At 29.3% G+C, this 7813-nt stretch overlaps 1 long non-coding RNA gene across 3 annotated transcripts; it reads left to right on the top strand.

Moving 5' to 3' along the window:
- The first annotated feature begins 2857 nt into the window (after positions 1-2857).
- Positions 2858-6454, top strand: LOC111920576 (uncharacterized). Of its 3 annotated transcripts, none has more exons than XR_002859930.2 (5): positions 2858-3374; positions 3498-4378; positions 4614-4685; positions 5128-5294; positions 6309-6454. It is a non-coding gene; the product is annotated as an uncharacterized LOC111920576 (long non-coding RNA). The 3 variants fall into 3 exon arrangements; XR_002859932.3 differs by having other exon boundaries at positions 2863-3374; positions 4305-4378; XR_002859929.3 differs by having other exon boundaries at positions 2868-4378.
- The last annotated feature ends 1359 nt before the right edge of the window (positions 6455-7813 follow it).

The raw sequence follows: 7813 nt of genomic DNA, 5'->3' as shown, positions 1-7813 counted from the left end.
CACACACTAAAGCTCCTCTTATTGTTGGGTCAAAATATGGTTTATACTTTACTTTTCTAGGAAAATGTATTTTTATGTAGGTGAAGTTGTTGGATTCAAACATGTAGGGGTAGTTGAAAATTTGTCTAAGGGGAATTTTTTGGATTCAGACTTTGGTTTAGATGCAGGTTTTATAACTCCAAATGATCCAATAAATTCCTCTTAATAGTTCTGCAGAGAAGATTAACCAACCTATAATTTTTTCTACAATACCAGTTCAGTCTTATAACATCAGTGCCAAGCCTGGTAGACCAAAAATATATCTATAACCTTCTCTAGCGCTTTGCTCACCTTATCATAAAAAAGAAGTTGATACAACCTAACGCGTTTCATGTTAAGAAGAAAGGGTTGCGGGTTCTTTGTTTTTGGCGATTTGTAATCCCATGTATTTCCTTATTGATGTTTTTTTTATAATCTGATTTTTTTATCTTAAAAGTTTAATATATGTTTTTATAATCTTATTTTTTCTAGGGAAAAAGTCTATGAATCTACCAATGCATTTGCTGGTATAAGACCCGTGATGGAGTCTCTCATACTAGGTTGTAGTATTCACAGAGGTGTTATTGATTTATGGTCTGCTTTTCTGAATGATCTGGAAAAATATAAAGGTCACACTACTCCTTTAAGGTTTTTCATGCCATGCACACTTACGGTTTGATCCGTACTGTTTTTTTATATTTTATATTTATATTTTATATTTTCTAATTTTTTTCATTTTGTTAGACAATTATTGTTTGAAGAAGACGGATAGTATTAATGCACGATTTGGAGACAGAATTCAAAATCATTTGGAAAAGTTTCCCCGTGTTAAAAGTTTACGTGTCAATTTGGTATGTGTAATTAATTATATTTGTATTTGGTTATTTAAATAAAATTATATATATATATATATATATATATATATATATATATATATATATATATATTACTTTCTAACATTTTATTTTTTCCACAAGTATTCTTTCCTGTTCTTAGGAAAGATCATTACTTTTCGATTGTTTTTGATTTGATAAATAGAAAGATGGAAATGATTGATAACAACATGACTACAGGAGGGATCCCTACAAAATATCGGAGTTTCCTGATAATTTTGTAATTATTTTTTTTGTTTTATATTTTTTTTTGTTTTGTTTTTTTATACAAATAAAAATAGTTTATGCAGAAGACTATGTCTAAACAATATTTGACTATTTTGGATCATCCTAGAGTCAATTAATTCGAAATAATAAAGATGGAAAGGTTTCAGATGGACTGTCAGACTAAAGTCAATGATGTTGACTGTGGGTTATTTCTGATGAGACATGTGGAAGTTTATCGTGGTGGTGGAGTGGAGAAGTTAGATGCTAATTTTCTGAGTGTACTAGTCAAAAGATGCAATTGTCTGAAATGAGGAAGAAATATGTTTGTAAGATGTTGTTGGCAGACATGAATTTGTGCAAAGCCTCTTTTGTTACAACTCTTGAGGATTATGATAATCTATCAAGCTACAAGAGGAAGAAGATTTCCACTGAAAGTCATTTACATGAAGTTGAAGGCAAGGTTAAAGCAATATGTGTTTTATGATTATTTGATGTGTCTGCTTTTGAAAATATTTTGGTTTTTATGTGATTTGATAAGGAAGACTATATAAGCATCCTTGTTTGTTTTCTGTTTAGAATTTAAATGTATGTTTTGTTTTTTGTTTTTGATGATCACCATGATATGGTAAACTATGATACACTTATGCTATGAAAGATATGTTGGTTTATAATGATGCTAAGTAAGTCTATATACGTATGCTTGTTTGTTTTATGTTTAAAATTTATATGTATATTTTTTTAATGATCACCATTATATGGTTATTTATGATCCACTTATGATATGATACAAAACTTTCTTTTATAGTTTTCTTGATTCAATCTATTCATAAAATAAAATGTTATGTATGTTAGTATGTGGCCCAACATGTTTTTAAGCCTTGACCAAGTATAAAAGTATCAAGGTTGTGGCCCAATGTGTTTTTAAGATAAATAGTATTATAGTTAATGCAAAATTTTATATTTTTTTTAACCATATTCTATTTATAGCTTGATGATGCAATTTCATTGTTTCAAATTTTTATTATGATTTTATAAATTAAATTCCTCACATTATATTATAAATATCATATATAAAGTCATGAAGCAAAATTGTTTTTATTCCACTAATATTTTTTAATCTTTTAATAAATTTTATGTTAAATAACTATTTTTTTTGGATCAAAAATTTCGGATAAAAATTTTTTCATCAAAAAATTATTTACATATAAAGAATAAAAAAGAACTTGATATTTTGAACATCATTTTAATCAAACTAGCAAAAACATTTTTATTAAAATATTTTATTCATAAATTAATGAAGCAAAATTGTTTTTCTTGTAAATCAAATTTCAGATATTATTAAAAAAAAAGTTATCTATAGTTTTGTATCAACATTTTTGCATCAAAATTATAAATATAAAAAGATTCAAAAAGATCTTACCATTTAGAATATTATTTTATTTAAACATTCAAACAATCTTATCAACTACTTTATAACTCATATTTGAATCAAATTGTTTGCATTAAAAACATAAGGGTAAAATGATTCAATAACAAAAACAAATCTATTAATCAATATATAGTTCTTTTGTTAAAAATATATCAAACAAATTTAATATCTATCAAACATTAGTTGTCGTGCCTTCTGTTGCGAATTTATGGCAATTACATGCATCATGTTTTTCACTTGTGCTGTACTTTATGTATTGTAAACATTAACATTTTTTTTAACATTTTTCAAAATGTTAAAAGACTGTAGATAAGAGCACATCAAGCTACAATGCTTTTACCCTGTGCTTGAATGTACTGCTTCTTTCTCAACACGCTTCGTTGAACAGTCTCTCATTACCCCTCAAGACTTCCGCAAACGCATTATCGGTCCTTCTGCAAGGTAATGATTCTCTCTCCCTTTTCTTTCCTCTTCTCTTTTGTTGCCGATGAGCAACCCACCGCCACTTCTACCGCCATCACAAGCATTATACTTTGCTCTGCTTCCATCTCTCTATGAGAAAAAAAAACTAAAAACGACACCACATCATTCCCTTTACCAGCACCACCACCATTGTGTCTACCAACATCACCAACATCTATTCTTGGATGGAAAAAAGAGCGACCCACCACCAACTTATGCACAACCATCACCATTTTTTGTTCCAATCGCCATATAAAGCATCATTTTTGTTAAAATAGAAATCTTTATCTGCAATAATGGGTTAAAGTTGTGTCGGATGGATTTTGGGATCTTAATCTGAGATGATTTGCAGAGGGATCCTAAAGGTAAACAAGATGACATTTTCTTTCAGGACTTCCATTTTTAACCATGTGGATACCATTCCTTTTATGATGTTGCAGTTTTGTGGTATGTGTTACTTCTCTTCTGACATTAGGGGATTTTTTTAGGTCAAGAAGACAAAAATAAAGAGTTCAAATCTCAATACACCGACACAAAGGGACTCAGGTTTTAAGCCCAATTTTCCTCTCATATGGATTTTGTTATTATCAAATTCTTGATCTAAATGTGCTATTGACACATTGAAACCTCTAATATTGTTAGTCTATGTTAATACATGGAATGTCGGATGAGAACTTTCACCAGAATCCTAAATGAGTACAAACAAACAAATAGTTAAATATTATCAAAAGGTAATTTTTTTTCTAATTATGGATAACGAATTAGAAGATGAAATTGTGCAATGTGTGGTTTAGTAGTTCTATAGTATGTATGTATGATGTGATAATCGTGTGTATGTGTTGTGTATATATGTATGTGTGTGTGTATTTAGGTGGGTTGTAAGTATGTATGTGTGAAACCGTAGTGTTTGATTTATATATGTCAAATGATTTTGTTGTTTAGAAGCCATTTTTGTTCCTAAAAACCTAAACTTGACCCTAGAGAAATAATATACAGGTTTCCTTCCTGGAGCCATTGAGGAGTCTCATAAATGCAATAAATAACATAGATTTACTTTAATTCTATGACTTTTATCATGTTTAATGAAAATAAATATGAACATTATAAATCAAGTTTATCCTTATTTATGCCATCTTGCAAATCGCAATTTTCATTTGGTTTTGTAGGTTTATTGCTAGAACATGAAATGAATTTATTATTAGTTGTGATTATGACAGGTTCACACTGTAACAAATCTCGAAAATAAGTGTATATATGCACTCTATTGATGTAGTTTTTTTTACCTTTAATACCAGTGAAGAAATCAAAGATGGTGATACCCGTCATAAACCTGCAGCAGATCGGGGTGGTTGTGATTCGTTTTCAAGAGGTCAGCTTTTCTGTTTGTTTTTTAAAACTATGTAACTATTGCAACAGATTTGCAATTGGGAAACCTCCTTTCTTGGTAAAATTGAAAAAAAAATGATTAAGGATGATTTTCATTGAATAGGAAAAAATATCAAGGGATTTTTCAGAAAAAAAAGAAATTAAATTACAATGGTTTTGTTGTCATTTTCCTTATTTATATTCATATATTGAACTTATATGTTTCTTCTTTCTTGAAGTGGATCAGGGCCTTCGAGTCCCATGCAAATGATGAAAAAGTGTCTTCTGGATTACGAAAATTCATATATAAGGTGATTCACCATCGAATTTGATTTATATTTATCTAATGATTTTATGTTAAAAGTTGAACTCGGTCTTTTGACGAGAGCTAAGTTTCATAATCAACTAAACTACAACATTTTTCTGCTGTTATAACTCATAATCAATGTGTATCCTAATTTTAGTTAAATATTAAAAATAAATGCTTAAATAACTTGAACCTAGGCTTAAATAACTTGAACCTAGGTGGCTTGAATGAAAACACATGTCTAGATGCCACCTAGACAAAAAAGGCTTTCGTTGAGTAGACTATGAAATAAATTTACATATAGATATAAAATCTTTAGATATTTTGACTTTAATAAGTTTACTGAAAATTATGAAAGGAATTGAACTCCAGTAGCTTGTAAATTCATGTTTTAAATTTTACTTTGTTTTTTCTTCATTAACTTAAATCACAGTCTTGTCTCACAGAATTTCCTTACTTGGAAGGAGCACAATGATTTTGAACTTATGGGTTGATCACTGGAGTCTAAAATGGCATCAGGTTTTATTCCATAGGAATTTCATAAGACAAATATATGGTGGGGTAACTGCATAACAGATGGTGGGGCATGGGATAATATCAACAAGTACATCAGGTAAAGCAATAACAAAGTTGACTCTATGAATTTGATATCATTTTTTTTACCCATTTTAAAATGGAAAGAGTGTACTATCAATATTTTCTTGAATGAAGATGTTACCTACCGAAATTGAAAATGGGTGACTTTGACTAAGGTGCAGGCGCATTGGTTAGAAAATGCAAAAAGATTAGGGTCGAAGGGACCAGATGCACATAAGTATTAAGTAAGCATTGATAGGGGCCACATGGCATACTAATGATGATGCCACCATGCAAATTCCACATTTTTATAATGTTCAATGATATTAAATTCTTTGATCCCACTTGAGTTAATATTATGCAAATCAATTCCAAGAACATTTGTCATTTCAAATAAATGTATGCCCTTTTTGCAATTTAAAGTTCATTAGGGGTTAGTTAACTTTGGTCTTGATACATGGCGTTTTTTAGTATTTAATTTTAAACTAATTAAACTAAACCATTTTTCAATATTAAATTAATTATTGAGGGATATTTTTTATTAATCATATAGGGTATATTTCATGAAGCTTTAATGTTTTACAATCTTATCTGGTTGTAGGAGACACGGAAGCTTAGAGAGAAAGAGCTAGGTTGTTCTTTCTTGCAACATAAACTCAATAACATGCTCAATAATTAGACAAATGCTTGAAAAAAGGAATTCACTTTGTTACTATCAATTCACTTTCTTAACTTTTTAAAATTTTATTTTAATTTTTCTAATAACGCCATGAATATGTGATTGAAAATTGATTTTATCTCATTTTCTTAATATATTTAAGTTTGGTTCTTATTAAAGTATTGTACTTTGAAAATACAACACTATAGTTAATAGGGGCTTTTAAGGAAAAAACTGAATCATATGTTGCTCTTACAGAATGAAATGATAAAAGATTTTATATTACCATTCTACTTCCATTTATTCCTCATTGTTTTTTTTGCTGTTTTTCATGCTTTCTCATTGTTCTTTCGTTGTTTTTACATTGCTAATTAAACAAATAATTGTGTGTAGGTGAAGGTGTTTCTGAGAGGTGATACCGTGATGATCTTTACATCTGGACAACTAGAAAGGATGGTTGTATCTGTGAACATGAACGCTAGAATAACAAAGACGATGTTTGGTAGCAGCTTACAGTATTGGATTCTAGAGCATATGAGACCACAACAGACACACACACACACACATATATATATATATATATATATATATTGCTTTTTTATCCTTAAATTTGTCGAAGACCAGAATGCAAATTTACTGCTTTTCGAGGTAAAGATTTAAAGCATTATTGTTTGAATTCACAAATAATGTTATAATTTACTTGGTTGCATATTTGGAAGGTTGGGTTTCAAGCATCTTTGTAGGTGTCAATAGGGTTACATGTTGGGGATAGGGTGGATGTGATGGTTGAAGAAGCTCATCTACATGATGATATAATCATGTTAAAAGAAGTTTTACAAGCGACATGAATCTATGTATCTTTTTATAGAACAAGATTAAGTCAACAAAAACTTAAATAAGTTCCAAAAAGAAGCATCGATGCTTCTAATCCCATATAGTAGTCGAGATGGATACCTTATAGAGAAAAAGTGGTTCAAAGTATAATGTCTTAATAAGAAAATAAATTATAGGTACAATGTTTTTTAAATATAATGTCTTAATACGTCAAAAAACATATTTTATTATAAAAATTATCAAAAAAATATATTATATTACAAACATTATCACTCAAACTCCCGCCGCAACGCGCGGTTTAAAAACCTTGTTTACCACATTTATGACATTTTCTTCAATCCTTCTTTGCTTTTTCAGTAGCAATCTCCTTGTTCCCCTTCATTATTTTCTTTGTTTTTCGCACATCTTTGTGACTGATTAATGTAGGAGGTAATATGTTTACTTCCTCCTTCTGTTCCATACCCATAAAAGTCTCAATAATTTCTGTGTTTTTCATTGATTTTGCATTTTTTGTTTCATTGTCAACCTTTGTCATCTTCTCATTGATTTCATCTCTAAACAAGATCAATTTGTCAAAATCATTCACGGTCTATCAATGTAGAACTCCATTGCAAATTCTAATTCCCATATAACATATTGAATTTCTTCTTTCCTTTTTTTGTATGGATATTTGGTATTTTATAATTATTCATGTATCGTGGTACCACATCTTTCGTCCATCTTTTTGTCAAATATGCTTTGGGATAACTCTCCACACTTTTCATTCTTATAACATAGAAACGGTGTCTGCATAAAATCCTATCAATTCAATTTTGAAACAAGAACAAAGAAGTTTTTGATCCGATTTAAAAAGTTTAACCTGTAAAAAAAAGTAGTAAATAGTCAATACAAGTTAATATAATACGTGTAGTATAATTGTAATTTATAATGTACCTCAAATTGGCCATGATGTTTTGGATGTTTGTCTATATCTTTTATTGTGAATGTTTTCAATTCTTCTGATTCATCTAATCTGATTGACATGCAACTAACCATTGACGCAACAATCTCTGATTGAATATCAT

This window comes from Lactuca sativa, chromosome 1, assembly GCF_002870075.4.
Source record: "Lactuca sativa cultivar Salinas chromosome 1, Lsat_Salinas_v11, whole genome shotgun sequence".
NCBI lineage: Eukaryota > Viridiplantae > Streptophyta > Magnoliopsida > Asterales > Asteraceae > Lactuca > Lactuca sativa.
This window is presented reverse-complemented; position numbering and strand designations above follow the sequence as displayed.